We start from the raw sequence: 14,014 nt of genomic DNA, 5'->3' as shown, positions 1-14,014 counted from the left end.
GGAGGCTGGAGAAAGAAGCAACAACCGGGAGAGTTAGCTTGTTTGTCATTGTTGCTAATGATATCAGACTGATTAACCAGCAGCCACAAAGTTCTGTTAACTAACAAACAAGATGACCAACAGCCACAAATGGACGTTATGACATGGATACTTCATCTCAATGAAAGAAAGAAGACGTCAGATAACGTGAGTCAGATACAGCTTCTCTCTCTCTCTCTTTGGTCGCTAATTTCATCTCTGATGGTTAAATGTCTCTGTGTGGCTGTTGTGTGAATTTATCTCCTTAATAAGAATGCAGCAGAGATCATATAACGTGTTGTGGGTAGTTTGCTTGTTGAAGTTACAGTGAGCTGTCTGGACTCACTCATTCATTTGGAATCGATCCCGTTTTTAATTGAGTGGTTGTTCGGTAACCTGTTGATGTTGTGTGATTAGTGAATGAGTGTGCAGGAGTTCTGGCTGCTTGCTTGTGACAATTTCTTCAGTTCGTTTTTAAGCTGATCTGTATGTTGAGTAATAAACTTAACGTAACTAGAATAACAAATGATAACATATCAGCTTTGTAGACTGTATTTTGTATGTGGTGCATATAGATAAGAGTGTGTAAGTCATGTATTTGATACATGCATTAATACTTTCTGATGTGAACCTACACTTTTAGATCTGTGAGTGTTTTTAGTGTTCAATCGTTCTAGTATTCAGCACTGATCTGAACCTGTATCACATTATAGGCTTTGTGGCACTTTATATATTTCTGTATACTGAGACAATACATAGGAAACAGGTGTAAATCATGTGATACGTTGACTGTTTTTGATGAGGACATAAATCTGTTGTCACAATAGAACAATACTATAAAACTGAAATTAACTTTGTTGGTATAATGACACATTGTGAACCACTCCACAGCTAAAATGAGCACTTCTTTGTTTAGAAACAATATGTATATGCTAAATGACTTTAAAGAAGCAGCCTTTTCACCACTCAGGGGTTTTTGTTTTTGAAAGCAAATTGTTTTATTGGCATAAAAAATTGCCCTCCACCCCTCTGATTTCATGGGGGACAATGATATAGTATGATGCAGTCTGTTGTAAGATTCCATGTTGGTTTTCCTCTTGTCCTCCCCAATTTTTTGAGTCACCAGCCACCTCTGGTCTGTATATATGTGTGTCCTTCACATATCTTGACAATCGTTCATCCAATCGACTTCACACTTGGCAACTTGGCAGGTGTATTGCTGAGGACCGAAAGAAGTGCAGTGTTGAGTGTGAAGTTATTTTGATGAGCAATTCTTGAGAAATATGTAAAAATACGTCATAAACAACGTTGCTTCTGCTGCTTCTTCTGCCCGTGGAGTCAATGGGTGGAAATAAGGACAGCATCCCCCTGCCACTGCAACCCACATTGTGATCAGAGGTGGGATTACATCTGTAGTGTAAAAAAGTTTAAGAGACTTAAACGCTACTATTAAACTGTGTACTGTGAACAAAACTTGGCGTGTATGTTCAAGACTTACTGCAGGATGTCTCAGACATGTTTTGAACAGGCATTACAATTCTTCTAATTAAAAAGCAAGGTACGTATGTATGTATGTATGTACTGTACGTATGGATGTACGTTTGTATGTTTGTGTCCGTCGCATATCTGGAGAACCGCTCATCCGATCAACTTCACACTTGGCGGGTGTATTGCTGGGGACCCAAGGACATGCAGTGTCGAATTTGGTGCAATTTGGACACGCAACACGTTTAATATCAATCAGTACCAGCTCAAAGCATAGGCCATATAGGCAGTCGCCTGGGGCGCCACCTTGTCTGGTGGGCACTGGTCGCCCTCAAAGGAAAAAATAAATTAAATAAACAAAAAATAGATAAATAAAAATTCACCAGTGGGCGCCCCTCCTCATTTTCTGCCTTGGGATAAAATATGAACAAATACACAAAGAAAAATAGAAATACACTTTGCACCCCTGTTCCTCCCAATGTTTCATCTGTCCTGCACCTATACTGTGCGCACTGACAGAGGGATGATGCACCACAGGCAGACAAAGTCTGTGAACAGATGTCAAGAGGCAGATATTCACATTTTATTTCATTATGAAAAGGTCCAAACCTTCATGTACAACAAGGAAGAAAAAGGACAAAAGAGGAGGAGGAAAGAAAGCCCAATATAGAGGTATGTCATCTTATGTTAACATTAAAATGCCGTTTTGTGTGTAACGTTAGATGTTTCATCTGTAGCAGCTAGCTAGCTAAGTAGAAATAAAGCTAATGCTAAATAATGATGCTACAATAGCTGCTAGACTCAGATAACATTACAGATTGAAGGATATGAATCTGAATGGAAGCCAGTAGCTATCTGGATAACTGCTCCTTCCTACAACGTAAGGCATTGTGCTGAAATTTCACTGACCAATATCAGTGATAATTGCTGACGCTATTTCCATAAAAACATATATTTCTGCACTGAGTTGCACTAGCTATGTGTAAGCTGGCATGAGCCACTACTGTGTTGCAAAATGGCAGCAGTTAATTAGAAAAGGATGATGTGTGGCAGAAAATTGCTGTTTTACCATCAGTGAGTTCTGTGACATGTTATGATTTACATTTAGTAATGCATAAATCACAACTTACTAATAATTTACGTTATAACTAAGTTTGAACTACACACAGCTGATGCAACAGGCTGCAGCAGCTGTTTGTCCTACTCTGCAGCTACATGTGTTTCACTCCAGCTAGCTGCAGTGAAACACAGCCTGCAGCAGGTGAGTTCTGTTCATTGTATGTTACAGCTGCAGTTAGATAACTTATGTCAATATGAACAAATCCAGACACATTTTTGCTAGAATTCTATCAGTCACAATCACTTATGAACATGCATAACTCATCCTGTACATCTGCAATGTTTTGTCCATTTGTCCACAAATGGATGGTAGGGGTGATGGTATTATTATGTCAGTACTTTGGCCAAACCTTTAACCATTTTTTAACCCTTCACATGACAGAAAGCCATGGGAACTGCAGCTTACACACACACATTTCATTTCTTTCATTTTCATTAATTCATTCTTTTTTTCATTTTTATTATCTATTATTAAATGGTTTCTTACATATTTGCATTGTCATGGTAACACTAGCGCAATAAGATATATTGAAACATAAATATAAATTCTATATTAAGAAAAAGAACATAGTAACTTAAATACTAATCAATATTAGATTGCAACTATCTATATTTATTCAAGTTGTCTACAGGACACATTAAAGCTAGAATAACTTATTCCCATCAAAAATAATTTAAACCTAGATTCTTGACCTTTTTCACTCATGTAATTGAACAGTACTGGTCAACCGGTCTCTATAATTTATGTTTCAGATGTGTTTATTGCCTGATGTGTTGTAATTTATGAATCATTGTGTGTTCTTACTGAGGGATCAATAACTATATTTGCCTGTATGTCTAGATTTGCCTGCAGGTGGAGCAACAACAGACACAGCATACACTGCTACTACTCTACAGCCTGCAGACACCATCAACTGGAACATATCCTGAAGTATGTGAGTTCATCAAGGCAGCAGCTATAGATCCTGCTGACTGGCAGTCCTGTCTGATATGATGAGGACAGAGATAGTCAGCAGAGGCCATATCAGGTAAAATAAGACTCTACATTTCAAAAGGAGGGGATGGGAGAAGTTCCCATCACCACCACTTTACAGAAAATTAATGAATGGAGAGAAAATCAAAAGAAGCTGGGTGGTATATTCCAAGCTGTTCTCACAAAAAAAAACTACAAACTAATCAGTGATGGACTCAATGATTGGAAAAATTGGATTGGATTGCAGTGAAATACTCAAAAGCCATGAGAAGAGTCCAGAACATTTTAGGCGCATGACATCGTGGAAGGAGTAATCTGTCGAGTGTAATCTATGAATAACCAAGTGCCAGTGTCTGTATGTTACAAACAGGTAGTTGGTAATATTTAACAATTTATTCATTCTTATTGATACGTGATTCATTTGTTTGAGAAGTAATTTTAATTTATAAAAATAAAAAAATATATTTTTGTCTTGAAACCATTGGTGTCTGATGTTTGTTGTCCATATTTTTACTGTAGAACGAGTAGGTGGTGACGAGGCAGAATTGGTGGGGTAATTTGGGTGAAATGTGGTTAGGGTTGGGGGGGGCTCCAAATCCTTATCTTGCCCAGGGCACCAAAATGGCTAGAGCCGGCCCTGATATCAATGAACTTTGAATAAACAAGCGAACAGTGAGCTGCTCAGCTCTGTGTCTGAGTGCAGCGGGGGCTGTTTGATGTTAATACCGTCACATCACAGCGGGGCTTCTGGGCTCTTACTTGACTTAACACTTGGCAGGTATACTGCTATGGACGCAAGGAAGTGCAGTGTCAACTGTGAAGTTGTTTGGATACACAACATGTTTAATAAATGTTTTAATAAACGAGAACAGTGAGCCACTGAGCTCCATATCTGAGTGCAGCGGGGGTAGTTTGATATAAACACCATCACATCACAAAAGGGTGGGACTTCTGGGCTCTGACTGGCTGAGCAGGACAAAGGCACACGCCCCACTAAGTTAAACTGCCCGAGAGAGAAGAACGAGCATACACAAGAGAAAAAAAACAGAGGAGTAGGCAGTAAAACTAGCCAATAGGAGTGCAGACACGTTTGATTGGCAGCAGAATCAACCAATGAATGGCTGTAAACTGCTTCTGCAGTTTTATGGTTTAGTCTCACTGGTGAAGATTCTGTCTGGATTAAAACCATTTAATTTATTAATGCCTTATTATTTTAATTGATACGTCTGTCAATTGATACATAGATATGAGGTTCTTGAGAAACAATAAGCAATCGGCCTGCTCTGAACAAACACGTTTTGAACGGGCATTGCATGCCATCCATGTATGGAGGAACCACTTGATTTTAATAACATGATCTTTTTTCTAGCATCACCCTCAAGACAAACAAATAAATAACATATCGGGATTGTGAATATGTTGTTTATTCCAACACTTATTGTAATTGCAAAAAGAAATTCCCATGAGAAAATGCAAAAATTCTGTGTCCATAATTGTTCTACAGGAACAATGCACCAGTTACTGTATACTTCTGTGTTCTGTTTTGTTTTTTCTTTAAAAAAGAAAACGAATAAAGGACTGGGTTAATATAATGTTGTTGTTTTTTTACATACTTTTATGTTCTTTTACGTCCTTTTCATGTAAAGCACTTAGTGCATGTAATTTCTTTTGTTGTAAAGCACTTTGAGCTGTATTTCTTGTATGAAAGGTGCTATACAAATGAAGCTATTATTATTATTAATGGTGGTGAACGGCAGTGTGTTTGAGGTAGGCTCATGTTTTTATTTGTTAACGGACGATTACATTTCCATTGCATATGAACTCTTTCCTGTTCCTGTCATTCTGCTTAAAGACGTTTGTTGTTAAGGTAAAATCAGTCTTATGTGATGACTCAATTCTACAAATCACTGAATCACAAAAGACGACGCAGACTCAGTAGATCGTTACTGCCTCTCCCTCAACAACAAAATTTTAGAAGAAAGAGCATAACTGAAAGTTTGTTTTATTGCACAAAATTTGTTTCTTTGTTAGGCAAAAAGCAACAGAAACAATCTCAGAATTAGTGTGGATTTATCTTAAGTCTGGAAGTATTTAGCATGAAATCACTAAATAAAAAAGTGAGACCTCTGCTATTGAGTAATTATGTGCAAGTGGATTTATAGAGGATAGTGGAATTCAAGAATATAAACTGGTGACAGATGAATAGATCTAATTATCATGAAGCACAGAAATGCAGCCAACAGGTGGTGCCATATTACAAAAATCACCAACCAACATAAAGACTGTTGTAAGAGCTCACAACATCACACAACATCCTTTACACAGTTGTTAATGTGACAAAAACAGGTTACTGATGCCTGACACATTGTCAAATGTAAACGTAAGGCCACGTTTACATTTGACAATGTGTCATTTGGCAGACGTGAGGCAAGACAATCAAGCATTAGAGGACAGTGACTCAGAAAGTGGTATAAAATGGCCGTGGTACAAATTCTCCATTTATTAAATAATTATTAACTAAGAAACAAATGGAAGAAGGTATTGGAAATACCATAAAAAACAAGTAAGGCCTTAAAGAATAAATCTGCCTGTAGGCAGAGCACACTTCAACTATGTTAGCCTACTGTCACTGCATCACTGGCTGCGTCAATACTTACACTGATGTTAGCTGGTTAGCCTTAGCCACATCCTAGTTTGCTAGCACTGCTATCTGGCTTGGCACTAGCTTGTAAGACTCCTTTGCTTGCTGACTTGCTTGAACCCGCATAAGTGACAACACACCTCATTGTGTCCGAGGCTAGGCCTCATGTCACAGTTGCCCGTAGGCGGAGTGCACTTTGGCTACTGGTTAGGCTACTGCTGCTCAAATTGCATCAATAGCAACACTAGCTGGTTAGCCCATGCCACATCATCACCTGCTAGCACTGCTATCTGGCTTAGCACTAGCTAGCAACATGGCTTTGCTCACTGACTCACTCAACCCTGTGGAAATTGTGAGGCCCGCTCTTCCTTGGCCTCCACATCACGAGCAGGGCCCCCACACTCCACGTTAGCAGCTAATAGGCTATTCATGTCTCATTGGCTAGCTATTCGCCGCCATTATACATGATGTCAGGGGTTGGAGCTGGGTGCATGATATCCCGGATAACCTTGCTGCTCTGAGGAAAGATGGCGACCATAACGCTACAACAGTGGAGTGGGTTTCAAGGTGAAACACCCCACAGCTGGTGAGTGTTTTTTCTTCACTGAGTGTGTGTGCTAGAGGCGGGATCGTCGCCTAGCCCCGAAAGGAAAATTTCTCCACGTCCTCCAGGACCAACTCTGCGAGCCCACCGGGTTGTGCGCCTGGTGCTGCTGAACATGGGAAATCTCCAGCCCTGGTTTGCACAGCTCCAGCTGAACCCCAGCCAGGACAAACAGCACAAGCTCCACATCATTTGGGACTCACCCAGCTGCTTCCGTGAGGGGGTGTGGCTGGTGTGCATCCTTCATCATGTCCAGGTCTTCATGGATGGCTCCCTGGCCAGTTGAGGCAGGACCCTTAGCCAGGCCATTGTGGGAGGCACGTAGTCGAGCTCCCCCCGCCACATCAACCTGCTGGATCTCACAACAGTCCAGAACATTTACTTGTGGTTCCTAGAGTCTCCAAAAGTAGAATGGGAGCCTTCAGCTATCAGGCCCCTCTCTGTGGAACCATCTTCCAGATTCAGTCCAGGGGACAGACTCCCTCTCTATTCCTTTTTGGTAAAGCTTATAGTTAGGGCCGGCCATACTTGCCTTGGACCAGCCCTTACTTATGCTGCTATAGGCCTAGACTGCTATGGGACTTCCCATGATGCACTGCGCTCCTCTCTTCTCCTAATCCTCTCCATCTGTATGCATTAATGTACCATTAATACATGGTACTAACTTGGCTTCTTCCCCAGAGTTTTTATGCTCTCGTCTCACAGGTAAATCCAGAGTCCGGGCTGGCAATGTCGAGAGGTGGGGATGGTGGCGTGGTCCTTAAGCGTCCTGCCTCAACACCTTCTCCTGCTTCTCCTGCTCCTCCTCATTATTGCTATTATAATTACTAGTCATATCTCTACTATTATTATCGTTATTATTGTTGTTATTATGCTTCTCTGTGTCCCCTCCCCCACCTCTCCCCCTCCCTCCTTCTTTCTCTCTCTGATCCCAACCGGTAAAGGCAGATGGCTGCCCACCTAGTGCCTGGTTCTGCTTGAGGTTTCTTCCCAAAAAAGGGAAGTTTTTCCTTGCTGCTGTTGCCAAGCGCTTGCTCATGGGGGAATTGTGTCTGTTAATTATAGAGTACGGTCTTGACCTGCTCTATGTGAAACGTTCCCTGAGATAACTTTTGTTATGATTTGGTGTTATATTAATAAAATTGAATGGAATTGAAAAAGGAGTGCCACTTCAACTAGCAACTGAGTGGGAAGCATGTCATGGTGAGGTCACACAACACCACAGTGGTGGCCTACCTCAGCAGACAGGGGTGTGTCAGATTCCCAGCTCTGAAAAAGGTGGCGGCATCCATCCTGACCTGTTCAGATAGCCATCTCTGCTCCCTGAAAGCCCGTCACATTCCAGGGTCCTTCAACATGGGGGTGGACAGGATGTCCAGAAGGGTTCCACTCAAGGAGGAGTGGAGCCTCTCTGCAGACATAATTGCACAGATCTGGCAACAGTTCGTATGACCAGTGGCTGACCTGTTCACAAGCAAGGAGAAAGCCCAGTGTCCTCTCTTCACCTTAGGTTTTAACCAATAGCGAAGCCTGTTAGAGGACAGAGCATGTACGATATAGAAATAGTAGTGACCTGGATGTAACAACAATTCTATGAGTATGTGCATAGCCCTCTAACCACAAGCCCAGCTGGCCCCAGTTTTTTGTTGCTGAGTTTAAAAGATAAACAAGCAGCAAATGCACTGGGGCTTAAATGGGGGGAGGGTGCTACGTGGTAGCAACCTCCCGATTGAGTGGTGAGTGCAAAGATCTTTCTCAGGTGCCGAGGCGGAGCCTCATAGGGTAAACCAATAGTGAAGCCCATTAGAAGGCTACACACATACTCATAGAACTGGAGTTACATCCAGGTATGTACCATTTCTCATGCCAGGCTTACTGTCCAGCTAAGAAAACGTTCTTTGTGAAATTGCTAGAACAAGCAGTGCATCATGGTAAGGGTAATTTCTGTGAGCTTGTGACAACTGTTTTTATGTGACAAAGACTCTGGGCTTTTTATGTTACTCACAGCAGAAGTCCATGATCCCTACCTGCACAGATAAATACACAGTTCTATAGCTATGGAGGACCACAAGTGTCACAGAAATAGTAATAAAGCATTTCTTTAAGTAATAACTAATTGTCCAAATAAAAACAGAAATTACTAAATTAGTTTACAAATCAGTACATGAATCCATAAATAAATAGATTAAATTACAGAGTAATTCATTATTTGATATTTCAATGGGCAATAAAAAGTAGATTATTAAAAAGAATTTAAGAATGAAATAATCATTCAAACAAACAACTTTAAAATAGTCACTGAGTACATCATTTAAAAATACATTAATGAATTCCTAAATAAATAATGGAATGTCAAAATCTATTTCAAAATGCAGCTGTAAAAAGAGATATAAATAACTGAATTCCCAAACTGAATTAAGAATACAGCTTATCATCAGCCATTTAAAAGGGCATTTCCCTTTTCAATTTGCATTTGTCTGCTGCTTTTCCTTTTCCTATTAGCTATTGGATTTGCTGAGTCATTGAGGCCCTGTTTACACCTGGCATTAATATGCATCTTGGGTGATCCAATCACAAGTGGACAGCTCTAAGTACAGGTGTGAACATACCCGAGACACACTGAGAACCCACTGAGATCCGATCACTCAGACCACATTCAGAGGTTGTCTGGGCTGCATGTGGCCACATTCTTTTAGCAGTGTAAAGCATGGATGTATAAAGAGAACCAGATACAGGAAGAGCGCCAGGCTTTGAAGCAAATTTGACATGGTGGCCAAACCGTGTAATTACAACATCACATGATGCACACTGGCCCAAAAAGACTTACATTGTGAAAGAGACGTCTGTAAATCAGCGGATACATTTTTTTGAGCGTCACAACCCCCGTGAAATGACTTGTCTCATTATCAGAATTAAATCCATTCGGTCCAATCACATTTCAAAAACCTAGAAGAGCCACATGATTGAATTGTTTTATCCCCATTCAAGTTAGCCGGAGGGCTAAACCGAAAGTAGCTGACTCAGCCAGCGAAAGTCACTAGTGCGCATGCTCTATGGGCAGCACAATGCGGAAGATCTGGGTACTTTCATACCCGTATGTCGAATTTTTTTTTTGCTTCATGTGCCACTGAGCAACTTTCATAGGAATGAACAGGGCCCCCCCTCCAACGCCATATCCAGTTCTCTTTATACATCCATGGTGTAAAGGCAATGTATTCTCAGCCACATTGAAGGACCGCCTACTCAACTGATGTCCTCTTTTTTTCCAGCAGACTAGGCACGGAAAGTGCATTGCTCCCTCCCGGTCCATTTACCCTCCGTCCAAAGGTGTGTTCAAATTGTTTGATAACAGGATAAAGAAATGCATTATTTTGTTTTTCCATCTTTCATGTGAATTAAAAAACAAAACCCACTTCCCATTTTTCCCATTCTCCTAACCTGTTTTCGTCTTCAAATCGGCAAATGGAATAGAAATTAAATCAAACCCAGAAAATAACTTATTTTTCGCTTGTCTGTCTAAAAAGTATTTCAGAAGCTAAACGTTTAATTCTGCTTCCCCTGGATACTTTCCTCTTTCCTGTCAAGTTGATAACTACAGTTTTAGTTTTCTTGTGCTGCTCAACATAATGGAGCTAAAGATTTATCAGGAAGACGGCTGGTTTACTCCAAACAATTTCACTGTATGAACCTGTACTGCATGTGTAACAGCTGACATTTTGGATGTGTAGAAGAACACAGAACATTAATTAATATTAGATCCTGACCGATCCTGTCGACGTGTCAAGAAATTTAAATGATCAGTGAAGTTACACTGCCATGCCTCATGCATGAATGCACACAGCATCCCTTTCTCAATGGGGAGACACAGCTGTGGGGAGATCGGGCATTTCATTTTTTGTGAGGGGGCACACAATGCATTGCATATTTGTTTAGTGCATGATTCATGGGTCAAAAACTCATTTATTTTATACTGGCCCTTTATGCAGCCCCTCAGTATACACAGTTTCTCTTTACAGGCCATTTTAGCTCCTGTCTCTTTAAGGCCCCCTTCCTGATGAGCCCACTGTTCTGACTGTTCTAATTGGCCAGCTTTAGTATCAGAGTTGTGTAACTGTACCACCGATGCAAACAAAACATTTCCTTCTTTACTGCTTCAAATTAAAAGCTTTTCAATTGACTAAATAACAGGAGACTTTTATTGTGAAGAATTTACAGGAAGTGAAATGTGTTCCTCACTAAATTAGTAGACCCTCATTAGAGGCACTAAAAACTGGTCAAAACAACGTATAGAGATATTTGGAACTATATGTTCAGTGGATCAGTTAAAAATAATGCAGGAATAAATAGTACAAGGAACAACAGCCACAGTGATGATGATGTTTTATGAAGAGCTGCAGACAACCAGAGTTGTAAGTAAACTACTTATTTTACTTTGCTGTGCTGTGTGATGGAGTCATGGCTCAGCATGACTACCCCCAGAGCAGAGTAGTGAACTTGCATGTTGCTCATGTATCAGATGTCCATATAAAGAAATCCGTCACGAGCTGACATCAGCCAGGGCTGAAAGTAGAAAAACCATTGGAAACTTAGCAATTAGAGCAGTCTAAAGGTGCTGCTTTTTGCACACAGGGATTACTTCTACATATGTTTACCTCGTTATTTGACCCATTGGCCACTTTGCCACTTTTAACATGAACATCCAACATTGTGACATTATTTATATGACTGAAAATAAGTAAAAGCATAATACGTCCCCTTTAATGCAAGGTGTGAACAGACGGTTTCATAATACCTCAGTGTACGATCTTGAAATGAGTCCATACATATTAACTGTTGACAAACGTTTCATGATGAATTGACTTCAGCCACATATTAAAGTTAGTTCAGTAACATTAAGTTACACAGGGATTGCTAACAGCTGGGCCAACTTACCTTTACTGACATAACGGTGTGTGTTGTCTAGGCAGCAGCTTGTAATTTGCACTTGTTGCTCCCAGCACTTGGCAAACTTTCCGTGGCCTTCCGGATAGTTATGATGCTGGTATTTGACAACATGTTAGTGTTTGTTCTGTAAGTTACTGAGACGAACCGGCAGATTCAGGAGAGCTAGCGTTAGCTGTCTAACATTTCCACCCACTTTCAGATTACAAGTTTGTGATTGGCGCTAATCATCAATTAGACGTGCTATTTACACACATAGCTAGCCAACATTTGTTAGAATAAAACCTGAGTGTTACTACAAATAATCAAACCACAGACATAACATGACAGCCAAGACTGTCCAAGACTCAACAGAGCTTTTACTCTGAAAACCAGGAGCCGCTCACAGGAGGGGGGCTTCCGGGGGAGACTGACTTGCTTTGTTTTAGCAACGCAGGGACCAAATTGTCACGGAAAGGCTAAAAAGAGAGGCTAAATGACTCAGCAAATCCAATAGCTAATAGGAAAAGGAAATTACCCTCTTAAATGGCTGATTAAAAGCTGTATTCTTAATTCAGTTTGGGAACTCAGTTATTTATTATTCTTTTTAAAACTGCATTTTGAAATTCCATTTTTTATTTAGTAATTCATTAATGTATTTTAAGTGATCTACTTCGTGACTATTTTAGAGTTGTTTTTGTAAATCCCTTTTTTATTTGAATAATTTATTGATGGATAATTATTTTATTTGGAAATTATTTTTATAATTCCTTCTTTATTGCCCATTAAAATATTTAATAATGAATTACTTTGTAATTGAGTCTCTTTATTTATGGATAATTAAGTGATTTGTAAACTAATTTATCAATTACAGTTTTGAGTTGTACAATTAGTTATTAATTAAAGAAATGCTTTATTACTATTTCCGTGACCCTTGTGGTCCTCCATAAGTTGCATGTGAAGGTAGGATTGCATTGGGGCCACCAGATGCCAATCACTGTAAATCTGAAAACTCAGCAGGTACACATCCAGTCACATCTCCAGAACTTATACAAAAAGAGGCAATTTATCTCGAGTACCCAGGAGAGGACCCAGGAGGTTTCTCAATTCATCCAGTCAGAACAATCTAGGTGGGTTATTAAGAAAACACTGGAGAGTCACAGTCAATTCCCCTCTTGACGGGCTGTAGGGCGGGCACACTGATATCTTGTTTCACCTTAACGTAATGGAATAAAACAACTTTTCCACAAACCCTGAAGCCCCCCTTCATCATCATCCAAGCAGCGCTCCCTCCAACCATTATTAACTCTCATCAAACTCCAACTCCAACACAATGTGTCACGGTTAAGTGGCAGCCATCGCCACAGCTACCGTACTGCGCAAGAGCTTACAAATATTTCGTTTATCTTCATTTGGCGGCGACCAGCGAGTCAGAAAGGAAAAAGCAACCTGCGCTTCCCAACACCTCACCTTCCTACTACATCTCAGTGAGCAGGTACAGGCTCGAGAACAGCCGCGGCTCATACAGGGCAACACCGCAGGTATCTCCCCGGCTTTCACACCGCGGTCTCCGCTTCACTCACCTGGCTGCGTGCTGCTGGACACTCCGCGGTGAAGAGACACTGACAGCTGCTGAGTCCCGCGCTCTCTCTCCGTGTCCCTTCCTCTGCTGCTCCCACCACAAGCAGCGGCCGTAAAGCTCGCCACACATAGCCCCACCGATCGGAAGCTGAGAGGGGATGTCTTCAAAATAAAAGCAACTTTGAAAGTACAGCTATTAGAGCAATGGTACATTTGCTCAAGTACTGTACTTGAGTTTTGAGGTACTTGTACTTTACTTGAGTATTTCCATGTGATGCTACTTTATGCTTCCACTCCACTATATTTCAGAGGGAAATATTGTACTTTCTACTCCACTACATTTATTTGACAGCTTTAGTTGCTTTTCACATGATGATTTGACACAATGGATAATATAATAAGCGTTTAAAATACAACACATTGTTAAGGATGAAACTAGTGGTATCCAACCTTTCTGGCTTTTGACGTCTTGCAAAAAACTGTGTGTAGTCGGGGTCACATTTCACATGTCTATGAGTTGTTAACAGCTCCACCAAATAGTGATTTTTCCCTCTAAACTTTTCATTTCAATAAATATTGAAATGATCCAATATTTCACCAAAAATCAAAGATTAGAGAAAAAGTCCAAAAACTGAAAAGATATTTGTGTATCAGAACTTTTTTCTTCTTTCCT

At 40.5% G+C, this 14,014-nt stretch overlaps 1 long non-coding RNA gene across 1 annotated transcript; it reads right to left on the bottom strand.

Moving 5' to 3' along the window:
* Nucleotides 1-1,145: 1,145 nt before the first annotated feature.
* On the bottom strand, nucleotides 1,146-13,451 carry LOC137201192 (uncharacterized). Its single transcript, XR_010932140.1, has 3 exons — nucleotides 13,344-13,451; nucleotides 8,077-8,251; nucleotides 1,146-1,237 (listed from the first exon to the last, which is right to left on the bottom strand). It is a non-coding gene; the product is annotated as an uncharacterized lncRNA (long non-coding RNA).
* Between the last annotated feature and the right edge of the window lie 563 nt (nucleotides 13,452-14,014).

The sequence above is a fragment of the Thunnus thynnus genome, chromosome 17 (genome assembly GCF_963924715.1).
Source record: "Thunnus thynnus chromosome 17, fThuThy2.1, whole genome shotgun sequence".
In the NCBI taxonomy this organism is placed as follows: Eukaryota; Metazoa; Chordata; class Actinopteri; order Scombriformes; family Scombridae; genus Thunnus; species Thunnus thynnus.
Note: the sequence above shows the minus strand (reverse complement) of the source record. Positions and strands in the feature narration are given on the sequence as shown.